General features: G+C 47.8%; 1 protein-coding gene across 5 annotated transcripts in view; it reads right to left on the reverse strand.

Moving 5' to 3' along the window:
- MEF2C (myocyte enhancer factor 2C) overlaps nucleotides 1–21,368 on the reverse strand; it is an 88,838-nt gene extending 67,470 nt beyond the window's left edge. For all 5 annotated transcript variants that reach the window (XM_078854824.1, XM_078854822.1, XM_078854821.1 and 2 more), the window contains exon 1: nucleotides 21,247–21,368. The gene's annotated coding sequence lies outside the window, so the exon portion shown is untranslated. The remainder of the gene's footprint in view (nucleotides 1–21,246) is intronic.
- Nucleotides 21,369–26,162: the final 4,794 nt, after the last annotated feature.

A 26,162-nucleotide genomic window follows, 5' to 3' on the forward strand; every position in this document is an offset into this window, starting at 1 on the left:
TTTAACAAGAAAAAAAAGCAATCCATCCGTATATACCCATCACAAGCAGTACTCCATTCCCAAACAAACCCTTTCGGACTCAAAAATCTAGGCTCTACCAGATAAAGGCAGCACGTCGTTAAATATAGATGGAGCGCACTAAATTTGAGCAATACCGTCGTAAAAAAACAATGGGGGGGGGTAAAAAGAACACGGGGACGTAGGGCACGCCATTCCGCCAGCATCCGCAGTCTGCACAAGGCGAACGCCCCGCCGAGCCGCGCTCACTCGCTCGCTTGCTCACTCGCTCGCTTGCTCACACATACTCAATCGTGAAGGCGTGCGAGTTGACTTTGGCAACGCGCGTCGCAGATGAAATGGGCGCAGCGCCCTGCGACCGTCATCCCCCGGCGCAAACTCGAAATTTCCCTGCCGGAGCGATCCGTCCGCCGCTGTTTTGCGTGAGCGACGCATTTGCTGCGGAAAACATCAGCCGGTCGAGCCGGGCTCCTGGAGGAGTTCAGCAGGGCGACATGCCGGCCCAACGTCGTGAGGAGCCTACAATGGAGAATCGCAACTGGGGTGGTGACACGGCGTGGCCTCGGGTGAACGTGGGCACGCACGGTGCCCTCAATGCCCGGCGCTTTGCGAACATCAAGGGTTGGAAGGTCAGGAAATGGACTCTTGAATCTATCTGTGGGGAGATTTAAGAGTGCTATTCTCTCAAGACTCATGATGGGGTTTCTCCCGGGTCCTCTGGATTCCTGCCATGCTAGTCAGCAAGGGTTGGTGAAGGGTAGCTGGGGGCCCCAGGAACCGGGTTCGGATATCACTCACCGCCGACGTTCTTTGTGAAATGGACTCCGTTCGCCAGGCGCCGGGGTTCACAGCGTGACGTGCTAACCACAGTGCCACCACCACTCCACCCTACTTTTACTACGCAGCAGTCAGGGAAAAAAACTGAAAAACCCCCACCGCCGTTGCCTCCTTGTAGAGGACGCGCTTTCAGATGCGCTTCTGCGGGCCGTCTGGAACGCACTCTTCCTTCCGATATTAAGAAGCCACTGGGGAGCTCTGCACTTTTATATCTAGATTGAAAACTAATTTCTTTGGAACTGCTGTGGGTAACACGGGAGCAGGAGGGAGGCGCGAGAGCAGCGAGTCAATCGTATTTGACGCGACCAAGCGCCAGCGGCATTAATGACACTACACTGTAAGTAAGTCAATAATACAGTGCGGGTATTCATCACGCTCTCTCCGCTTGCTCGTGAAAGCCTCCAGAGGATCTTGAGCTTCTTTTTCCAAGAGGCTGCCGATTGGGGGATACTTAACCCGATTTCCTTATTGAGCCATGTTAATTTGTGTACGCGTGTGTTCGTTGGTGTGCGTGCGCATGACGGACAGAAGCCGGAGTGTGTCCGGGAAACCCTCCCGCAAACCCCACACCACCCTCGCATACAAGGAGAACACACTCAAAGTTGCACTCAACTACAGCGGCAACCTACTTGCCACGCTGCCTCTTACAAGCAGCGTTATTGATAGTAACAGTGGGTCTCGCGTCTCTGGGACAACGCTTGGGAGAAAGATTGCGTTGCGCAGTTGGCGAAAAACACTCATAAATGCATGCAAAAGGGGCAGCTAACAACTTTCCGTATTCCCTCTTATAAGCAGGGCTGTCGTTACCGGTAATAAGAACCAGAAGAACACGGCAGCACTTATTTATCAGTTCTTAGGAACACTGGATCCATTTGGCCTCATGTCTCCAAACACTGCTTATGGCAAAAGTAAATCAAGGCTTAAGTCGCAACACAGATAGGAGCTGTGGCATCGTGGTAAGCGTGCTGCGCTATGAGCCTGGTGACCTGATTCCTTGTCATGACGAAACATCGGTGGCTTCTGATATCTGAACCAGTCATAGGCCCCCCCCCACCCCTCCTTCACCAACCGGCACTGACCAGCAGTGCTAACAGGTCTTCATCCATCAAGATATTGACAAATTGGGGGTGCTGTGAATCGAATTGTCAAACCTATTGCCAATCGCAAATCTAAGTGGTGAAGTCGGTAAAGTTAATTTATCACGGTCAAGTCATTCAAGATGATAACACCAGAAAAAAGTGGACAGGGGAATGCCCTACGATTTGACATGCGGTCCACGAAGGGCGGCGAGATCGGTCGCTGAAGCAGAAGATGAAACGCATCCAGAAAAGGACTTCAAGAGAAGCAAAAATCGAGCAGCGAGTCTGCGCACGCGTCACAAATTGGGTTCAAGCCCGCACCTCCGATTAGCACGGTTGGCTACGCAAGGCACGAAGAAAGTTCCACGTACATACGTAACGCTACACGCAAGGCGCCGTCCTTGTGTCTGCGCGTTACAGGACGAACAACAAAACAAAAACATCCGAAATATAACAGATGGCTGAAGAAAATTAAGAACACAAGAGAGAGCAGTTTCGGAGTCTTAAGAATGGCAAGCGGAACTACGGTTTATCACAAGAACAGAAACGAAATGTTCCTCGAAGAGCATTTGGCCTCGTGAAAGTTTACGGTCGCCAAACACGATTTCATCTTTGTCACGAGCTCGAGATACTATTTACGACTATATTTATTTTACCAAGTAAATCCCACTGAGCTATTAGCTCTTTTTCAGAGGTGACCTGGCCACAAATGAAAGCTCAACGAAACGGCTTATCGTGTGGAATGTATTTGCAGCCAAATGCTCTGAACGCACGTCGATTCGACATGTGGAGGAAAAAACCGGAGGAACCCTGAGAAAAATCCACGCGACCACGGAGCGAGAGACGCATGAAAACTCCAAATATACACAGGCGTCAAGGTCGGGATCGAATGCACAACCTCCCGTATACCAGGCGAGGGAGATGACATCTCGCCATAGGAGGCGCCCCATAAAAAGGACGGCACGGCGAGTCGCGAGTGAACGCTCACTCCTCCACTCGTGTCGAACAAACCCTGTCCTTGAGTGATAACGTCGCATGTTCACAAATTATTTTATCTTCCGCACCAACCGCTCCCTTCATATTTACACGTTACAGTGTGATAACGAATACGATTATTATCTACATCCCCTTGTCGATCCACTGCTGGATGAAGGCCACCCCACGCCGTGACAGTCATGGAGGTTGTTTCGCTGGTCAGAGGGGGTTGGTGAAATGGATGACCATCGGACTTTGGTTTGGATGTCACTCTCCAATGACGCTGGACGTGGCTTGGAATTGAACCGAGGCCGCCGGGTTCGTGGCGCAAGACATCAACCGCGGTGCCTTCGATTGGACGCATTCACAGCGATTTGGTCGAAGAGCCATATGCTTGATATTTTCTCATCCCTGACGAAAAACGGTTAAAAAAATGTTAATTGAAAGCACGAGTTGTAAAGGTAGTCTCAACAATTATAGCGGTTGCAAGTTTCCGCAAGTCATCCGTCCAAAAGACACCGCATCTCCGCAATTCTTTCCTTTTTAATCTACGCGTAGTAGTATATATGCACAGAACGCACTGTGCTGATGATGCTACAAGCCTCGGCTTGCTTATAGGTTAAATTGTCACCTTACAGGTGAAATGGTCAAAAGTCAAAGCACGTTGTTTGTGGTTCGAACAAACGCGGGAATGCTATCCCGTTTACAGTCCTGAGCCAGTGGTGGAAATTCCACATTACTATGCCAGAGTTCAACATGAAGTGGTGGGATTAATTTACAGTCCTTTGCATAATTAGGCTTTCAAGTGTGTATGTGTGTGGAGAGCGGTGGTGTCGCGATTAGCGCGCTGGGCTACGAATCCGGCGACCCGAGTTCAATTCCCGCTCATGGCCAACACCAGTGACGATTATCTAAACTGGTCCTGGGCATCCCCTAGGTCGATTCAGCCTCAAATTAGTACCTGGTGCGGTGAGTAGTAAACATCGCCACTGGGGAGACAAAGGTGGTCGGGCGTGGTGCTGGCCAACCACCCCCTCGTGACCGTTCCGGCTAACAGTACTTGCCCTTACAGTCTGTGTAAGGCTATACGGGGGATCTTTGTCTTTGTGTGCGCGCAAGAGATTGGAGTGGTACACTCCTGTCCTGTATTATCTATTGTGCCCAACACTGATAACAGGATAAATAAATACAAATGTTAAAGTATGCTGATACTTAATCAGATCACTGTATTTTGCAAAAGAGTGCTGCAAAAGTAACTGCTCACCACTCGTATTAAGTCACTTTAACTCACAATTACTGGGTTTCCAATATAATTGTTTATTCGGTGCCAGTGAAACGGATAACAGTTATTTGGGAAAAGTAGAAAGGACGGATAAATAAAAGCATGCAAGCTAAACGTTTGTAAAATTAAAAGAAAAAATGATATCCTAACCGCCAGCACAATGAACATGCATACAGCACGTCCTACATTGTTGCAGAAAAGTGGGCAAATGTAATGTTGAAATGAGCTACACGTGACGAGTTCTATCCAATTAGAGTTGCAATAAAAACAAAACTGTGATGCAGCACGTAAATCATCCTCACGTGATGCCCGGTAGTGGCCATTAAAGAGCAACAACCTCATGCTGGCCAACGGCGAAATCACCACTCAACTTATACAAAATATTATTGTATTCGAAATAAGCCAAGGTGAGCAAGTGGGCCGTTAATCATAGGAGGGAACGCATCCAAGAGGACGTCCACTGGGGGCGATTGGGAATAAGAGACCGGCTTTCGTGAAGATTCTAAGACAGATTGTTTCTTCACGAGCTCGAGAAATATGGCGAAGGCTTGGGTGGGAGGCCTTCATCCAGCAGTGGAATTATCATGGCCGATGATGGCAACGATGGAGCAAAGTTATTCCGCACTCTTTCTGGAAACGTTACGAATGAACGAACGACTTATTCTGTCCCCTTTGTTGTGCGTCTGCCCGTCGCTGCGATATTTGTGGAAGCTCAGCGGATTGTTTTAGTTTTTTTTTAACGAAACGATTTATTAAAAAAAAAGCTTCCGTTAAAAAATTAAAAAAACAACAACAACCTTTACTACCCTTCAAAACTTCTTCAATCACTCCTTGAGTAATACATACATAACACATTTACTAAACAAAGAGCGGGAGTTCTCTCTCGAAACGAAAGACGGGTTTATGCTCATAGCCCCAACCTTGATATTGTGTGCATCTGTAAACAAGGCTACCCTTTGTACCCGAGTACTTTCTCTGAGTCTGGGAGCAGAGCCATGTGTTTTGTGTTATCTAATAAAATAAATAACTAGCGAGCAAAGGGGTCATTTCAATAAAAATCCTCGTCTAAATAAATAAATGGAAAAGCACACCACTTACGATGTCTACAATTTGGCTCGCCAACGACCTAGGAGCTGCACAATTTGGAACGAGCAGGTACTACGAACACGATGAAACAAACTTTTTTTCCAAGGAATTTTTTCCTTTTTCACGGTTGTTTTTTATTTTTTTAATGCCCTCTACCAACTCACTATTTCACGTTGATCCCGATTCATTTTCAAAACTCTAAACAAGTTTAAAGACGCCACTAAAAACACGTTTGTTTTTACGCGTGCGCAGAACAGTGTGCCCGCTTTCACATCCCATTAAAGAAGAGCGAGGTTGGGCGGCTTGGCCGGTACGTCGCTGCGAAGGAGGGACGATGGCGGGTGGTTGAGACTCATCGCGGAGTGGCAGCCAAGGCAGGGAATGCACACGAGAGGTCGTCAACTGCAGACTCGCAGCGATTTGAGTCGGCGTCTGCGCGAGGTGCTGGTGGGATTGCTGCAGTGCAGCACTGTGATAAGTTGTCGGACGCTTGGGGAGGCCTTCATATCCAGCAGTGGAGTGAGCCTGGCTGAAGGCGAAGCTGAACTTGGGGGCGGGGAGGGGAAGTCAAATTCATGTTGGGGTGCAGCCAAAAGTTGAAATGTGTGCGCAGGGCGTGGAGATGAAAGCAAAACGATCGTGGGGATGGCATCTGCTGTACCTGGTTCCACGATGGATGGGTCAACAATAGACACGTGATAATTCATTGATTAAAGCCGGTTATTGTGCTCACAACGCAGGAATCTTTAAAGTAGACTTTACAGATTCACACCACTGTGGAGCCTACAGGCGCCTTAAGCATAAGCAGTAATTGATTGATGATGGGCCCCAGCCATCCTGAGACTACCCTGGGGCCCCGGGGATGCCTCTGGGACTATTTGGTGCTGCCCAGACTGTCCCAGAGACTGGCCTGGCACTCGGCGTTCCCCGGTAGTTTCGGCTGCCAGTACCTGGCCTAGTTTTCCTGGGGCCATGGAGCGGTGTGTCGCTCTTCCCCTTGTCGCTCTTCCCTCTCCCGTGAGTCCCACGGTGGCGAGATGTCAACTACCTCGCCTGGTATACAGGAGTTTACCATGCGTCTCTCGCTCCGTGGTCGCGTGGATTTTTCTCCGGATCCTCTGATATTTCCCTCCACACTTAAAATCAACATGCGTTTAGAGCATTTGGCTGATATAAATGTCCACGCAATACACCATTTCCGTCGTGCCATCATTTGTGGCCAGGTCACGTCTAAAAAAAAAGAGATCAATAGTTGAGTGGGCCTCATCTGGGTAAAAAAAAATTTTCGTTTTAGTCCCTGTCCCCCCCCCCCACTACATCCTATTTCAGTCTTCTTCTTCCCTAATACTACCCCCTCAATTATCTAAAGCATGTTGAGATGCGAGTTGCATTTAGACTCGATACAAACGGTTTTTGGTGCTGCTGCTGTTGTTGTCGACTCACGAATCGAAAATTGTGACCCCCAGCAGTGTGAAAGTTCATTGAACTATAGTTGTGGTGGTGGGCGGGGGAGGTCAATGAATTGTTACTTATGTATGTCACAATCGTAGTTTTAAGGTGTCACGTACAAACAAGTGAGCGAGCACCATGTGGGGGGGGGGGGGGGGTGCGCAACTACAGCAACGACGGCGATGGTGAATGAGGGGGTGACCCCCGTGTACATTTCGCAACCAATGACCAAAGCCGAGAAAAGAAAAAAGAAAAAAAAACGCAAGCCCCAGGGTCAGATGGCTCTCTCCCCCTCTCCGTGGCACACACGTCAACCCGCAAATTGGAAAAACAAAAGGTCGATACGGGAACGTGAAATTTTTAGGAATGCAAAAAGGGCCTGTTTCCAATAATCGTTTCAATAACGGAACGGAGGCCATTCGCACAGCGGCGCGTGGTGTTGTTTGTGTACGACGACTACAAGTAATCTCGTCTGAGAACCTGGGTCATCTCAATGTGCTATCTGTAAAAGAGCGCAGAGGCAAGGAAATACACTGCAATGCAGCTTATCAAGATGTGTTTATGTCGTTGTTTACTCAAAACGGAGGAGCGCTTAACTTTGGTGCGTTAAAAACTAGAACGGGGGTTGTTTCAGGACCACTCTGGTAAGATAAAGGTGCAGCCCTGCAATGCCTTGCTCACGCCACTGTTGGCAGAAGCGCCTCTGGCTAGAGGGGGCTCTGGGGAGAGGGTATTTGGTAGAACAGATGCACCATTATTTCGACAGTGGCGTTGGGAGAGGGAATTTAACTGGCAACCTCTGGATTGCAAAGTCCAGTGTGCTGACCACTACGGGATTGACTGCACTTCCGATGAGAAGATAAATATTTTTTTTTATACTGGTCCAGTAGGGGTGGCTAAAAACGTTACACTAGGTCTGGGTGGTGGCATTATTCAATTACGAAGTATACATGTTATATTTTTTATAGGTCACACTTTTCCAGAGGCAAGGTAAGATTACCTTAAAAAGAAATTACAGATCTGGCGCTTTAAAAATATAGTATAGTTTGGTCATCGTTGGCTCAATGAACCACACAAAGACCCCCTCCCACCCCCGTATAGCCTAAAAGGACTGTTGGAGCAAGTGCTGTTAGCGAGCACCTATAGAAGCTGGCACGGGACACGAGAGGGTGGGTGGTCAACACACCGCCTTTGTCTCCGTAGTTGTGATGTTTGAATACCACACCAGCTACTCATGTGAGCCTCAGTCGACCTCGGGGAGGGCCCATGACCCATTCAGATAATCGTCACTGCTGTTGGCCATGAGCGGGAATCGAACTCGGGTCGCCGGGTTCGTAGCGCAGCTTAGCGCTTACCGCGACACCACCGCTCACCCTACACAACACACACACACGCGCGCTTGTTTACATCAGCAAAACAGGCCGGTACACAGACATCGTGTACCTCTATTTTGATCAAACGCAACTTTTGAGTCCAACTTCAAAACACAAGCCGTGCGTGTAAATGCACGGAGGCGCACATCAAACACAACGGACACTTTTTTTTTTACGCAGTGCCTTGAAACTTCCTTTTCAGGCATTCAATCCAATTAATTTAACATTTTTAATCAACCAGGTCGGCTCGCCAGTCCATTGGGATACATCATCTCCTTTGCAAAGGCAGACCTGGGTCAGTTGCGGGAACACACGCGAGTGAGTAATTACGCGCAAATTAGTTGAGTTCATTTTGTTGTTGTTGTTGATTGTTGTTGGTTGTGACTGCTGAGACATGCTACAATGCTTGTAAACAATGGCTAACACCAGCCGGCGGGGGGGAGGGGACGCTGTCAACCCAGCCTATATAGTCCACCCAACCGCATGCAGCAGTGGCAATGTCGCGTATCCGCCTCGCTGGGGCACCGAGGTCCACGCGGATATACGTGATTATCAGTAGAAAACACGCAAATAGGTTGCTGGACAAAACATAAAGCGCGAGCTGCTTTAGAAAGTGGGACGGATTCTTTACCGCCCTTTAGAAACGTGCACGATTATTAAGAATAGCGCGTGTGTGGGAACATCTAGAAATAACAAGAACATTTTCACAGTGCGGAAATACTGCAATGGGTGTGGGCGGTTAATGGGTCAGGGCGCGCGCGCGTATTCCACGTGGTAATGCGATTGATCCAATGCTGGACATTTTGGAAGGTGCTGTATTTGGTGGTTGGGATTTCCGGTGCAGCAGTAGCTGACGGACATGTATCCGTCCGTCTCTCAGGAATCGAACCTGTCGCCCTTACCCCCCCCGCCCCCCGCTCTGTGAAAACTGGCTTGGTTGGTGAGCGAGCCGACAACCGCCACCACGGGCTATCTGGGACGGCCAGCCGCGCTGCCTGAGGGCCCATTTCAAGGAAGAGACTGGAATGGAAACAAACAGCCCCACCAATACTGTACTGAAAGAAGCACGCTTCCCTTTCGCGGGGCGGCGTGAACGGTCCGGCGCGGCCAGGCCGGTTTTGAGGATGCCATTGTCCACCCCGCTCTGCTGAAGGACACGTGGGGTTCTGATCTGATGCGCAAAGCCTCCGCTGCTAAAAAAAAAAATTTGAATACGGACATTAAAAGATGTAAATAAATACACTCGGAAGAGACTATTCAGCACTTTGTAAATAAACACACTACCGTATGGAGGCTTCGACCACACCGTGTCAGGGTTATCTGATAATACTTCACCACGCTGGTCAGTCTAGAGGGTGACGGGGAGTGTGGAGGGTTGGATGGGAAGGGAGGGGGGCTAGAACCGGTTCAGATGTCACTCGTCCACTTGATGTTAGCCGTAGCCGGGAGTTCAACTCAAACGGAATAATCTACGGTATATGTTGATCATAAAACGGCAAACGATTGTGGCTCGGCAAGGCTTTTACGGATCAACAAAAAGCATTGCTACTATTACTGTTAAATTGTACTGGAACAACTGTACCGATGTAAAGTGTACTTTCGCGAGTTTTGTTTACGCATAAAATTATTATAGGGAAGTTCTGCTTATTGCAGAACATGGTAAAAACACAAGATTACCCGATTAAACTGCCAGACACGGCTTAACTTCTTGCACGTTTAAATGCTATTCAGGGAATACAATATTACTTTGCGTGTACCGGATGAATGTCTCAGGAAGCCCCAAGATTAATATTTTGTAAACGATACCACTTGGAGATGTTTTGACAATTCCTATTCGATATCTTTGTACGGAAAGAACCATCTCCCATGCAAATGGAACTTACAAACTGGCAATGATTTAACGACAGGTATTGGTTGAAGAAATAATTGACCACTTGGGCTGCCTACATGAATAATTTTAAACGCAAAAAAAAAACACACCAAAGACGCTTGCAAACCACATCCACATTACGGAAAATGGCACAATCAGGATTTTTTTTTCCGCCATGTGAATTAAACCCACTAAGGACAACACTTGTCGGAGAAAATTATGATTACGACCACGCAACACCACGTATGTACTGTACACATAAAACATCACGGGAGATTTTGCCGAGAGGTAGCTCTGACAAAACATTGACTGTCGACCTACGGAACCGACGGTCAGACACACGTACGTACGAACGTACAAAAAGCAACCCAAAGAGAATGTACACCGCAATTGTTACGTAAAAGTACCGTAATGGCAAAAGGGAAGCTGCACAAGCAAAATGGACCAATGTCACATCCCCTGTCCGTCACCGCCTGCCAGCGAGGCGGGCTCTTCTGTTCGCTGCGATTGTTCAATTATGGCCCACAGCCCGAAAGGTCGGCGATGGCCACAGGTGTGACGCGGGCTGCTCGCTCCGATATTTCTCCGAGGTCCCTCCTCCCTCTCCTCCGCGGCGTGGGACGCGTGGATCCCGCAGGCCACGTTTGTACCATTGCGGGCAGCCGGCTCGTGATGTGACCCCCCCCCGAACCCCCCTAGCTAGACACCCCGTCACCATCACTAATTCCTCTGGAAATGACTTTCCATCAGTCCACTGCCTGCTGGCCACTGAGTGTGGTGCTGGCGTCATACGGGGCCGAGGCGTGAATGTCTGCGTGTGTCTGTGTGTGTGTCTGTGTCTGTGTGTGTGTGTCTGTGTGTGTGTCTGTGTGTCTGTGTCTGTGTGCGCGTGTGTGTGTGTAGGCCTCTGTGGAAGAGGCTCGTGAAGGACGCTACTGGGCAGTTGGAAGCAGTCGCCCTCCAACAACAACGGAGGGCGGAGGAGCGACGCTCACAACAACGAGCGGAGCGCCGGGTGGTTAAAGCACAGCAAGTTGGCACAGTAGGGGGCACAGGTGGTGCATCAACCAGTCATCTCGATTATCTCGGTCATCTAAGTCAGTCGACCCGTGGCACCTGGGTCTGCCCCGTGACCTCCTGCCAGCAGGCGTTCGACACTACACGTGGCCTCAAGGTGCACATGGCCTGGCACAAGCCTCGTGGAGACGTCCCCGCCACTTAGTGTCGAATGGGCGCTTGTTGTTGTTGTGTGTGGATGTCTGCCTGCGTGTGGTGGTTAACACGCCGCACAACAAACCCGGCAATCCGACTTCGATATCCGCACATCATTGATAATTATCTGAACCGGTGCTGGGACTCCCCTAGGTCGACTCGGCCTCAAATGAGTACCTGGTGCGGTGTGTAAGACATCACCACTGGGGAGACAAAGGCGGCCGGGTGTAGTCCTGGCCACCCACCCCCTGGTGTGCCGTTCAGGCATTCGTAAGTACTCGCTAACAGCACGTGCCACGCAACAGTATGTTCAGGTTACACAGAGTTTCTTTACCTTTTTGTGCGTGAGCATGTGCGTGTCTTAGCTTGTTTTGCTGCGACACATGTGACCGTGTGAGCCGGCGAGTTGTCACACATGCGGGTGCGTGTGTGCTAACGTGTGCATTGTTTATGTATTCTCGTGTGGGCGGAGAAGTGTCCAAGTGTCTTGGCGCATTCCGCAGCGTGAACCCAGTGACCTACGTTTGATTCCCGACCGAAGCGAACATCAGCGGGCAAAGGAAACGGTGTCTGAACGTGTCCTGCAGGGGCTTCCTCCTAGGTCACATTAACCTCATTTGAGAAACCGGTGCAGCGTGTGGAAGCATCGGATCTGGGGAGACAAAGTCAGCTTAAGCGTGGCATTGGCCACATCAGCCACCTCCGTGCGTCATGCCGGCCTTAATAGGTGTTCGCTAACAGCACTTGACCTGATGGCTTGTAAGGCTATACGTGGGGGGGGGTCTTTGTCTTTTGTTGACGTGTGCGAACGGGTGCGAGCAATGTGCGAGCATGTGTGTGCCTTCACACAAGTTGGCCCTGGGTGCGAGAAAAAGCGTGCGAATCCACAAGTGCGAGGGCTGCTTGGTGACTTTTTGTTCACACACGAGAGCCGTGTGTGGTGTGTGTGGTGTGTGTCAGTGTGTGTGGGGTGTGTGTGGTGTGTGTCAGTGTGTGTGGTGTGTGTAAGGTGTGTGTGGTGTGTGTCAGTGTGTGTGGTGTGTGTGGGGTGTGTGGGGTGTGTGTGGTGTGTGTGGTGTGTGTCAGTGTGTGGTGTGTGAGTGTGTGTCAGTGTGTGTGGTGTGTGTCAGTGTGTGTGGTGTGTCAGTGTGGTGTGTCAGTGTGTGTGTGGTGTGTGTCAGTGTGTGGTGTGTGTCAGTGTGTGGTGTGTGAGTGTGTGTCAGTGTGTGTGGTGTGTCAGTGTGTGTGGTGTGTGTGTCAGTGTGTGTGGTGTATGTGTATCAGTGTGTGGGCTCGTGTGTTTGTTCTTAAGTATGCGAGCTCCTGCGCGCGCTGCTTCTGTGCGCACGTAAGGGAAATGGTATGCGCAGTACAGTAATGCATTCAGGGCAATCCACTACGATATTTTTACAATTATCTCGGCCACCCGTATGTATGTTGAACTTCTTTCGCACCGTACGTAGAGCCAACCGTGTTAATCGGCCACACATGTACATCAAACTATTTAAATAAATTACTAACCTAGGTCAACTCAGCCTAAAATGAGAGCGTCGTGATGACAAGCACAGTGCTGACCTTAACAGATGCCCTGCTGACCTAAATAGGTGCTCACTAACAACACTTTCCTTAACTCAGCTTTGAAACTCTATAATGTGGTGGGGTGGTGGGGGGCTGACTAACCTCTGTGAGCATGGGTTCACTTAAAAAATTGGTGGGCATTGTTTAAAAACAAAAACTGCACCACACACACACAGACTTCACTAAGAGGCTACAATTTGGGAAGACCTGGGTTTAAACAAAGTGTGTGTGGTTGCGTCTGCCACATATTGTAATGACTGCTGTACCGAGCTGGTATTGTGTGGTTCGTCAAAGGGTTTGACGGCGGAATTTCCAACAGAACATGTGACTAAGCCAGATGCCATTAGGAAGGGCTTGGATTTTGCGTCACACCGAAACATAAAATAAATAAATTACAAAACCGCAAAAACGCACACAGACTTACTTAGAGGGCCCCATCGCATGCAACAGCCGGGCTTGCGCCAGCCTAACAGCTGTGCACGCCTTTTTAATGTCCGAATGACATTGCGGTCGCCGAGGTTAAAGCCATGGCAGTCACTGATGCAACGGGCAAAGAGCCACCACCACCACCATTCATCATCATACAATTTCCGTCCATCTCGCACCTCCGTAACGCAATGTCCACCATTTTCCGCGAGCGTTTGAAAGCCAAACCGAAAAGGTAAATTTTTAGTCTCGATAAATACAGCGCCAAATCTGTCTAGTTAACGTGATCAAATAGCTATATTTGTCCTAGCAGATTACAATCTGGTGATATGGGGCAGAATTGATGGCATCGTGTATCAGATGCCCGTCAATTGTCATCCTATATTAATACACACGTTTTGCTGGCTGGCAGGCTGCTAGTTTCACGAATGATAAAATAGTACAGACCCTTTATCAATCCACTGCTGCGTGAAAGCCTCCTCCTCCTCCTCCCCCTGCCCCATCGCTCCGTGGGGGTTGTTTGTCCATACTTCGCTTATCAGTGCGGGTTGAAAGGGTGGCTCAGAAACCTGTTCAGTTTCCATTCATCACCGATTTTAACCGTGATCCAGGGATCTCAAGTCGGGTTGCCTGTTCGCAGCGCTCACATGTTTAATGCCAATAATTGTCAATAATATAACGTATGCTTTGCCTAGTCTCGAGACTATTTCAGGAGTTTCCTGCGCTAAGATGTTTGCCTATATTTGGTACATTCATCATCATCAGACATCTAACAACTGCTAGATTAAGGAATAATTAAATCGTCTCATGTGCAGGAACTAGGTGAAATTTCGCATCAGTTGCAGTACATTATACACAGCCCAAACGTATAAATCACTCGCCCTCACACACACACCTACACATCTGTTTACTGCTTAAACTTAAACAGAGGCACGTTCCCTCATGAAGTACCTATCATTGCTGACATGAAAAAGCAAAGATCCCCCATGCTGCTAGCGAGCACATAAGAAGGCCAGCATGTCACACCGGGGAGGGCGGGTGGCCAGCACCACGCTCAACCGCTTTTATCTCCCCAATGCTGATATTTTACACACCAGGTAATCGTTTGAGGCTGAGTCGACCTAGGGGACGCCCCGGGACCGGTTCCGATATCATTCGACAATTATGTTAGCTGTGGCCGGTTCGTAGCGCACTGTACTGTCACCATTATGGACAGCGCGTTGGTCAAGGCGCTAAATAAATTAAAATAAGATAAGATGTGCACATTTCACGAACAAACACATAAACGCGCACACGCACATATGCATTGGCAGATATCTCAAGGGTCAGTTTACTCTGAACACAACCTTGCCCAAACACAACACCTCTCCCGATACCTGTGTACGTAACTCGCTGTGTCACCACTGACAATGGAAAGAGAACTTTGATTGGCAGTGGCTACAATGGGATGTTAGGCGGTAGACCGAGTGACTGACTGTCTGCCCCATTGCCAGGGGTTTTAAGTTTTAACAGAAAGTAGGAGTGACATCATCTCGTCCCCCCCATCTATCCTCTAATCCGATTCCTGGATGTAGTTAGACGCTTTGTGTTACACTCCGACGTCTGTGCGCATGCGGATCGTCACACGGCTTGGGTTAGATTCCTGCCAGTGGCCCTGATTATATTACAAAAAGGTCAAATAGTGGCCACACCTCCCACTCCCACAAGTGGCTTCTGGTGGCAATAGTACATTGGGTTAGGGCAGGGGTTGGCAAACAGCGGCTGTGGAGCCACATGCGGCTGTTCCAAGGACTGCTTCATGACATTATTTATTAAGGACCACACCGTCTTGTATTCACCACGTGAATCGCGTCTCTTGAATTTGAGGTTTTTGTTTGGGTTTGTTTACAGAATTGAGGGAAAAAAAATATCTCGCTTCTTGTTATTTTGGTTGCTGACCCCTGGGTTAGGGTCAACTCGGCCTAATCATCCTTACAATGATCCCAGTCATCATCATCATCATCTGTATCATCACCAATAGCATCATCAACGACATCGTCATCAGCAACTGCAGTAGGCAGCTACACAAGTCGCAACAGCATCATTATCAGCAGCTGCATTGTCTCTATAATCATCATTGTCAAGTGCTTGCATATCATCTGTTCCGCATTATAATAACAGTATTCGCAAGTATATAATTACAATGAATAAAATGTAAAACATATATGCTTTGTCGTTTGAATACAGAGGACATAGTTTATCCAGAATACGATCAAAATAATCATGAACACATGTATATTACATGCAGTATGTCATGCTAGTATACGTGTCCAATTTGAACCTGGTAAACAAACACTCGGGTAATACGAACCTTGTGTCCTGAGTTTGATTCCAGGCCACGGCTAACATCAGTGATATATGAACCAGTAGTGCCTGCATCCCCCCTCCCTCGCCTTTAACCTTCACTGACCAGCGTGATGAAGTATGGCCAAATGACACCCCACAACCAACACGACTTGGAGATGGTCTTGTTCCCAGCAGTGGACCGACAAAAAGCAACCATAAATGGCGATGCAAATACTATAGAAAGTCGCGTGTGATATCCAGCACATGGTCCCAGTGTAAATCCTCGCAACCGAGTCGATCCCCGTAACAGATGCTCCCCTCCACCTTCCGTAATCCTCAAGTGTCTCTCACCACGCGCATTGCCCCAAAAACCGATCCGTTACCTTCATCTAAACCCTTTTCTCACGTTCCTCCCCTTGCAGACTTCATCCTGGTTCTGTCTCCAGCTGCGACCCCTCTTGTACGTTGAACTTCTTAAGTATACCTCCATATATCATCTCATATGCCATATTACCTTCGCTCTCATTGGACTTGAGCAATTCAGCACCGATACAGAATTAGTCGTGCAATGTCATTGTGCGTTTGTGATACCACAGAGAAAAACATAACGTATGGCTGACGTTGTTTATGCAGAATAAGTACACAATGTTTATTTTGAATACGTCGAGAACAATAATAATTTAAAAAAACAATATTATAATAAATTATAAACAAAGATAGCCTTAGCTGCGAACGAAAGGTTATGTTGTTTTCGTGGTACAATGGAGGTAAGAGAAAACGCGGATGGTATTGTTTATGCTGAATAGAGTACGTTCAACAGAATAATTTACAGCGTGTCAATCCACTGCTGGATGAAGGCTTTTCCATGCGAATGATAAATAATGTGATATTCTGAACGCATTATAAACACAACTGGCCCTAAGCCCAAAGAGCAAGCCCATTCGCTGGCTCAGATGTGCCCCTTCCCAGACTTTGACACTCTGTAAACAACGCATTTCCTTTGCCAATAGCAAGAATGCTCAAGTTAAACATTAGCCGCAGCAACGCAACGGCAAAATACGTCAGACCCTGGGCAAATGAATCGAACGACCTCAAGTTGCCTGCATACACTGTGCCGAATGAAAATAACAATCTAATACGCGTTGATGCAGTTCGACACTGGCAATTGTTGCACCTTCCGTGTACCGCTTTTGCCTGCTGCTGCTTCTTCGGCTTTGCGCGTTCACAAACGTCACACGCGGGTGAAGTATGGTCAAATACCACCCCCCCCCCAACCCCAGCCCATACATAACCCCGTGACTCAGGCAGAGTGAGGAAATCCCTTATCTTGGATAGCTTGGCTGTAATATGTGCATACTCTAAAGAGGAGTCTTCGTTCTAAACGTTTTTTTTGTTATAAGGCAATGGCTAATTACGAATGTGGCAGATTGTCTTAAATTAAAGATTAGTATTGTTGTCAATATGAACAAAAAAGGTGCAACGTAATGACATATCAACTTACAATAATCATAAGTATATAACACGGGGTAATGTGCAACTATTTAGCAACTCGCAACCCCCGTTTCGGTCATGGGGATTGTTTGTCCATAGTTCACCACGCTGGTCAATGCGAGTTGGTGAGAAGGGAAGTTCAAGGCCTACCATTTATATACTGACCTGTATATTCACATACACATGCATGTATACCTACTTCTCAAATGTAGTCAAGGTGGGAAAAAGTATAAAGCCCCGGTTATAGGAATGTAGAATTTACGAAACACTGACCCAACCGTCCACGAATGAAATTGTCACGGCCCCAGGCAAGTTCGAGATTAGGTAAATCAACTTTAAATGCATGATTCATGTATCCATAATTGCTATTGTGCTCATTATACCCTGTTCAACACATCATGGTAATTGCATCTTTCTCTTCTCGAGTATGGATTAACTTTGCTTATTCAGTGATGACTGTGGTGACTAAATCTAACGCAATAAGCTCCGTACGTTCGTACCTTTTACAGATTGCCAAGTACACCAATGGCACCGTAATGTACACGCCAATATGCAAAGTGGCTATCTTTAGAAGTGAATGTCAAAACGTGTCAAGTGACTTCAATAGGTCCAGCTGTTATATGCTCAGTTTGAAGGTCAGCTTTTTGACTCCACAACATGTCATCATTAATGGTACGTGTAAATCTCGATTGTACCATCATGCGTGCCATTCTCAATACTTTTTGACCGCCTTTGCTACGTACAATATTGGGATTTACATAATATCATACGTACAAGGACATTACGGCATTTAATTCCCCACACCTTATGCAAATCCAACTAAATATCTCTCACGTGTATACTATTACACAAACCTTGTACAAAAGTACGCATACGTGATGTACAACACACATCGCACTCAAGAAATTCTCATCTACATACCGTAACTTCACCAACCCACGTTGACCAGCGCGGTGAAGTATGGTCAATGAACAGGCCACAATCAGCAACAACGCAGGAATGGCCCTCGTTCAGCAGTAGATTTTTTAAAGCGGCCCTAACGTGTGTGTGTGTACACATTGATGGGATGCGTGAGATTCTAACACGTGTTTAAAAAGTCATGCTTGTTGAGTAAATCAAACGTGTTGGATGATGAGGCTTCCAATAACACCGTGGGGTTTGACTTGACCATACTTTGCTAGGCTGATATATGAACACCAGATACAATGATCCACAAATAATAACAACGGCAGAATAATCACGTGGCTTTTTTGTTGGTTTTGCAGCAAGAAGAAACAAAAATCACTTCCCTAAAATACGAATTCGCATAGAAGAAGAAGCTGCTACTTAGGGTTACGCGAATCTATTCGTGGTTCACACAAGATGCAACTTTACTGCATCAACTTTGGGAGCTTGTAATGCTGCAACCCTCCTCACCTTGTAAAATCTTCTTCGTCGCTTGATCGCAGCGACTGCGATGGACTTCCAGACGACGATCTCCCGTTAAAAAGGTCACCAAAATATATATATTTTTACAAATATTCATTCCAAAACAAAAAGAAACCCCGCCACAAATCTACCCAAAGACGATTGCTTCTTCTACGTTTGGTCAAGCGCACTCCTCTCCACCATCCCAGTACTTCATCAATTATTTATTTGCGACCGTCAAAATGTTGCTAGCACATCACCCAAACCATAACCAGCAGAAAGTAAATGTATCTATTTTAATAAAAAAGAAGCGAGAGATGAGAGAGACGTGATTAGGTTGCCGTTGTTGTTGTTAGTGAGCCCTCTTTACACTCGACTATATCGACTGCAGATGCCATGAACCAGAGGTGGGACAAAGTCATTGTTATGCAAGTCCAAGTCGAGTCGCAAGTCATCAAATTCATGACTCGAGTCTGACTCGAGTCCAAGTCACATGACTCGAGTCCACACCTCTGCCATGAACCTGGGACCTTTTTCTTAAATCCACCTAGAGACCCGGTCTCCTACCAGCGATAACGCATTCATTACTACAACTACCACCACACTTTCAGTAAATACAACACAACAATGACCACATGCAAATGATCAACAACAACAACAGATCGGGCCACCTCCCTGCTTCTTGCGCGCACGCGCAATCGTTCAATCGCAATGATGCAACATGAACACAACGATGGGTCGTAGAAGCGACGACGATGGTGATGATGATGATCGTTATTATGAGAACACACACCAGGTATAGCTGATGACTACTACTGCAGCAACAACAACCACCACAGTGCTTATGTCCGTGCGAAATCGCGAGGCTAGCAGTCGTTTCCCTTCTTCATGTGCAGCAGCGTTGAAGGTGAAATTCAATGTTACGTGTCCCTCTCTCTCTCCCTCCCCTCTCTCACTCCTCACCCACACACACACAGAGGGCTTGTTTTTTTCAACCTGAAGCCTCTCTCTCTTGTGCCTCTGCCCGTCTATTACAGCTGGCAAGATACACACCAGACACACACACACACACCACCACCAAGCCACACTTTGCAAGAAAGCGAAGAGGAGGTTAACACACAGCCACGGACTCAACTCACGCACACCACAGACAGGCAAAACGGAGGCTTGTTGTTTTTACACCACAGGCCTCTTCTTCTTCGTGTGTCCCCCCCCTCTCCGTGTCTCTCTATTACAGCACGCCTGTCATACACCAACCACACACATCAGCTGGCGAGTAAGCTAATAGGATAACACAACACACACCACAACACACACACAGAGAGAGGCTTGTTGATTTTTTTTAAACACGAGGCCTCCTCTCGATTACCAGCCTCTTGCCCCCCTCTGTCACACACCACCAATGCTGTCTCTCGACAAAGACACACACCAAGCAACCACACACACACAAGCAACAAGGCCACTATTATAGTGGCTCACCACGCACATAGAAGCCTGTGCTTGTATCCACACTTTCTCCTCTCTCTCTATTCTACACCCATCTTCAAGTACCCCCAACAGCTATCAAAGACACCTGTGAAGGCCGTCAAGGTACGCGATGGGGGGTGGGTGGCCAGGACCACGCCCGACCGCCTTTGTCTCCCCAATGACGATGTTTACACACTGCACCAGGTACTCATTTGAGGCAGAGTCAACCTAAGCGTTGGCCGCGAGCGGGAATCGAACTCGGGACGGCGAGGTTTGTAGCGCAACGCGCTCATCGCTACACGACCGCTCCCCCACAGTTATCACACCACACACAAACACCACACAAACACCACACACACCACACCACACAAACACCACACACACCACACAAACACCACACACCACACAAACCACACAAACACCACACAAACACCACACACACACCACACACACACACCACACACACACCACACACACACACACCAACCACAAACTCACCAACCACACAAACACCAACCACACACAACACACACCCCCCAACCACACACACCCCCCAACCACACACAACACACACACACCACACAAACACCACACACACCCCACACCACACACCAACCACACACAAACAGCACACACACTCACCACACACTCGCCACACACTCACCACAAACACAAACCACACACACGCCACACACACTAACCACAAACACCACACCACACACACCACACAAACACGAACCACACACAAACACCACACACACACCACAACCACACGGGCAATAAACCCAAACACGACCACCACAACAACAAGCACCCAGAGCTTACTCCGCAGCCTCTATCCTCCAGTTCCTCTTCCCCTAACCCCTCACAACAGCCCCTACCACTGTCAGAGAAACACACAACACACAGCCTTGTTGTTGTTGTTGTTTACGGAGACGATCCCTACGTCTCGCAGCCCCTACCACTGTCAAGACATTTCCGATTCCCTAACCTACCTACTCTCTCTACCGCTGTCAAACACACACGCAGATATTGACACACACACAGGCCGGTTTTCACCGAATCGACTCTTCTTCGGTCTTCTTTGCATCTCCCTGTTCTCTCTCTCTCTCACCCACCCACCCCTTACCCTCTCACTGTCAATCCGTACGAGCTGTCACACGCGCGCAGAGAGACAGCATCAAACGCACAGGGCAGCAAAGCGCTCTCTCTCCCCTCTCTCCCACACCCCACGCCACCTAACTAGACGTGAAAAACACCGACGCAGTTTAAAAATTTCGGCAAGCTCACGCGTCTCGCAAAGAGGCAACAAAAAAGGCCCCAAAAAAATGATCAGCAGCAGCCGCCGTGGTGGTTGCTATTTTTACTAACCAGTAGAATGTGTCCGTCGCGGCGCCCGAGATGAAAATTCGTAACAAACCTCGGCCGCTGCTATTTTTAGGGATTATGGCCGAGGGTGAAGCCGGAGCCGAGAGAGAGAAGAGGCTCCTCCCACTTCCCCTCTGACCACGCCCCTCCCCGTCACCACCCGGACACGCCCCCTATACCCCCCCTATACCCCCCCCCATACACACCCCTCCTACCCCGCCGCACCCCGCCTCGTGCTACCCCCCCCTCCTCTCGCCACCACCCACCCACCCCAGCTCGTCTCCATGACAACCCCGCCCCCACCACCACGGAAATGTATCCCTCCGCAAAGTAGCGCCGGAGAAGGGGAGGGGTGGGTGGGCGAGAATGGTTGTGACGAGGTTTAGTTCTAAGCGGATTGATGATAATGTTGTGTGTTGAAACGCGGGTTGGGATGCTTGGTCGTACGCTTGTGGCGAGTGGACGCGCTTTCAAAAAGCGTAAATTTTGGTGGTAAACGTACGCACTATTTGCGGGACGGGGCCGCTTCGCTCCTTAAAATGCGTCAAGTGACGCGCGCTGACGTCAATGGGATCGGCGGGCGGAGGGAGGAACGGGGGAGATAAGACTTTGGACGTGTCCAATTTCATACGAGGGTGTATTAAATTATATTATGTGAATTGTATTATTCTCTTCCAATTAATACATTCCTTTTTAATTAATATACTGTTCTTTAACCTCTTAATAATTTCCCCCGTGTTGAAATTATTTACATTATTGTTATATCTTCCATTAAAATGTCAACCCCCCCTCCCCCCCCATGTTGCCATGTTTTTCTCCTTTTTGGTTTCGCCCAATCTTGATTGACGTCATCGGAGGGGAGGGGGTGGGCCGGGGGGGGAAGTAGCGTACCCCCCAATTCCCCCCGCCCCTCGCAACACCCTTAGCCCCTCCCCTCACTCATCACCCCCCCCCACCCTGACCGGCCTGGTGTAGCAAACAAGACTAGCACCCCCATTCCAATTCCCAAAGTAAGCCCCCCTATCAATTTAGCTGGGGATAGTAGAGGGGGGGGGGTTACAGCTGACCACAAAATATACAAAGACAAAGATGCCCCGTATAGCTTTTAACAGACTGCTGGGGAAAGTGCTGCACCTATAAAGGTCGGCACGGCACACTAATGGGGTTGGTGACAAAAGCACCACGTCCGGCCGCCTTTGTCTCCCCAAATGACGATGTCGACACACCGCACCATGTACTCATTTGAGACTGAGTCGACCTAGGGGAGCGCACTTTACCGCTGCCTTACAAAAGAAACACACACAAGACGCCCATAAGCACTGGACATTGAGGGCTATTGGTTCTAAACATTAGCTGGAAAATTATTGCACTTCCCTTAAACTTTTGTTTACATTTAATGCCACTTACATGTGGGCGAAATCCGCTCCATGTCCTGTGGTGCTGTTGGATCATTAACATCACAGGCTCGTGAGAGGTGGCAGCAGATTGAGGAGGCCTTCATCCAGCAGTGGATCGAACATAGCTTATGATGATGATACATACAGATACATGTAGGGTCCTTTTTGGAAATTCACTATTGGATGGATGAAGAACTCCCCCATGCGTTGGGGGTCGTGGTGGTAAAATAGAGTTTGGGAGGAGGGGGGTTATTTGACCATACTTTACCGGTAGGGGTTGGTTGAGGATAAGTGAATATATTTGTATCTTTATAACCAGGCGAAAGCTATTCGAGGTTAAAGTGTTTTTACACGGAGACCTGAACACGGAAAAATAATAATAATGATGCGGAAATGTCCGCGTGTTGAAGGACAAAATGAAAACAAAACCATCTCAAAGTAAAATAAAACAAGGAAAGAAAATAATCTTCGAAATACGATACATGTAAATAAAGTATTTTTTTAATCACCAAAAACATTCCAGATACGTATACATTTCTTCAAAGGTAATACTACAGTGCCAGGACTATACTGTATATACATTTTAAAAACTGCTTTGGGGCTAAGAAATAAGCAGCAGAGGTCAGTATAGAAAACACAAATTGTTGTACTGTGCTTCTATGCTCCTCGCCATTCAACCCGCGCTGACCATCTTAGCGTGGTGAGGTCTGGTCACATAACCCCATGACCCCGCACACGCAACAGAGGATTGTTCAAGGTACATGTCTCTAAAGCAAGAATTCGTGGGAAACCGACTTTGAACGTGTAAAGGTAGGGGACAGAGGACAGTGCACAGGACCCGTTCAAGATATCACTCAGTAGCTGATATCAAGCCTCGGCCGGTAATCAAACTCAGCGCCGCGCTAACCACTCCGCCACCGCTCCTCCATCCTACCACCACCACGAATTCTAAACTCACGTTCAAAGCGTGAGACACGCACGCGGAAAGCGTGGAAGGGAAGAACAAAAAAAACCCACGGTCAGTATTTTATAACCGGCCACAGAAATTACCCGCGTACAAAAAAAAGTTGAATCAAAATGCCCATTAAAAATATCGACCGTACGCAACATTTTGCAGGCGTTACCGACCGCTCGGCAAGTTGGCATATAACAGGCCTTGGAAAACTCTCTTAACCCCCCTGCCCCCTCCACCCCCTCGATCCCCTAAGCATTGCCCCGTCGCGTCTCCACCGCCTCCACGTGTTTACCAGTCGCGATAGCGCGCCAGCGTGTCACCGCCGCCCCGTTTAGACTCCGCCACAACAGGGAATACTCGTGAGGGACGTGAGCCAAATGACTCGGCAAGTGTAGCAACAGTCGTCCTTGCCATCTTGTGGGCACACCGTAGAGTGATCGACAGGCAAGGAGTCCATGCGCGATCTTTCGCACGGCACGGGGCAGCCTTCCGTGTTTCGAGAACGGCCCCGCGGAAGCGGCTATCACAGAGTTACTTCTGAGATCACTTTCAGGGTCCACACACACACACGTTCCCTCCTCAACCGCTCCATCACATGAGAGTACAGTACTGTGAAGTTTGTCGCACGATCGTCAAACGGATATTTAAATCACCAGAGGAACCATTTAGCCAGAACCAAATGATTGTGATTTGTTTTCGTGCAGTCATTGGTGGGAGAGCTGGGATTAATTATCAACTATCTACCCTTGAGTACAGGGTTTAATCGCAGACAGCTGCCTGGATTTAAACCCATGGTATCAGCTGTACCAGCTCAGCGCTCTGACCTCTGAGCAATCTGGCCATCTCCCAGTACTTCATGCACATGCGTACGAACGATCCAGTACAGGGTGTGATCCAAAAGTCAGGACACATCGGGTGAGGTACGGTGGCGAGATGTTAATTACCTCGCCTGGTATACATGAGGTCGTGGGTTCGATCCTGACCCTGACGCCTCTGTATGTTTGTAGTTTGCATGTTCTTCCCGTGGCCGCGTGGACTTTTCTCTGGGTCCTCTGGGTTTTCCCTCCACGTTTAGAATCAACATCGTGCGTTTCGAGTATTTGGCTGCTATACATTTCCACACGATAAGCCACTTCGTTGAGCTATCATTTGTGACCAGGTCGCTTCTGACAGAGAATTCTATAGCTCAGTGGGCCTCACCTGGTAAAATAAAAAAAGGTTTAAGTTCATTTCATTATTTTCAACAGTGGCATTACAATTGAATTGTTTATTCTTTAAGTTAATATTTTATCTATGATTAATTTATATTTTTCTTGTAGGGGTCACCTCAAATCCTTCGTTTACAAAACTCGACCATGAACCCTGAATAAATTGAGACAATAAAACATAATTGATCAACGTTTAAAGATTACACATGTAATCTTTAAAAAGTCCTAAATAAATTTGCAATAAAAATCATGCAAGCATTACAGCTAATGGCAGTCAGTTTCAACACTTGTTAAAATACATTAAATAACCCAATGTGATAGCTCATTGGGCCTTACCTGGTAGCATATTTCAGTTTATTTGTCGAAATAAATAAAACCTTATGTGCCCAAAATTTTGGGCCACCCTGTACAATGTGGGGGTGTGTGTATAGCGTTGCGAGAACGAGATGATAAATTATCGTGTAAATGTATAACTATTGTCTTGAAATTTATGAACGTATGACAATATTAAGTAAAGAGTGATGAGTAAATTACGTCTCTATGAAAACAAGTTCGGTCGCCAGAACAGAATGATCCTTGGATTTAATTGGACAGTGTATGACCACTACACTGTATAAAGGTGTCATTTAATACTGTACATATAGTGACTGATGTAAATCCAACGGTGTTCTCGAATGGCTAGAAAGCTCAAATTGTGTGCAAACATCGACATCGCTTAACTGTCGTGCTTTTAGTGAAGCAAGTCATTTCCTCCAGTGGAGCCCCTCTGCCAGCCGTGGCTTGAACAGGCTACTGCAGCTTTGCGCCTTTACCTTTGTATATACAGTACATTGATGATGATGATGCACAATAGACCTTAGGCGCAGCAAAGGAAAGGCAGCTACCACCCCTGCTCTGATTGATGAGATGAGTTTGAGAATATTTTTGTGTGTGTTCGTAACAGATGGAGCGGGTGGGGGGAAAATTGTGAATTGGCTAAGATTGAGGAGATCATCGAGGTAAGTATGAGCAAGGTCATATTAAAGTATTGTGAATATGGGGGGGGGGAGCTATTTTATAGGCAATGTCCTGTTAAGTGGCAAGCCATATTAATACACGGCCTAATTGGAGGTGTTTTTTTGTTCACTACCATAAATTTCAATTAAGGAGCCAGTGGAAAATCCACAATGTCACGTTAGCACTGTACATGTTCCTACCACAACACACACAATGGCAGGCATCAGCACATATAGCTGATTGATTGATGTCCTTTATTTAACCAGGTGAGGGCCTATTGAGATTATATATGCATGAGGATATTGATGGGAAAGGGCAAGTTCGCATCTGCTGCTGATGTGGCACTCTACCTCCCAGGCGTGA

This window comes from Lampetra fluviatilis, chromosome 3, assembly GCF_964198595.1.
Source record: "Lampetra fluviatilis chromosome 3, kcLamFluv1.1, whole genome shotgun sequence".
Taxonomy (NCBI): Eukaryota; Metazoa; Chordata; class Hyperoartia; order Petromyzontiformes; family Petromyzontidae; genus Lampetra; species Lampetra fluviatilis.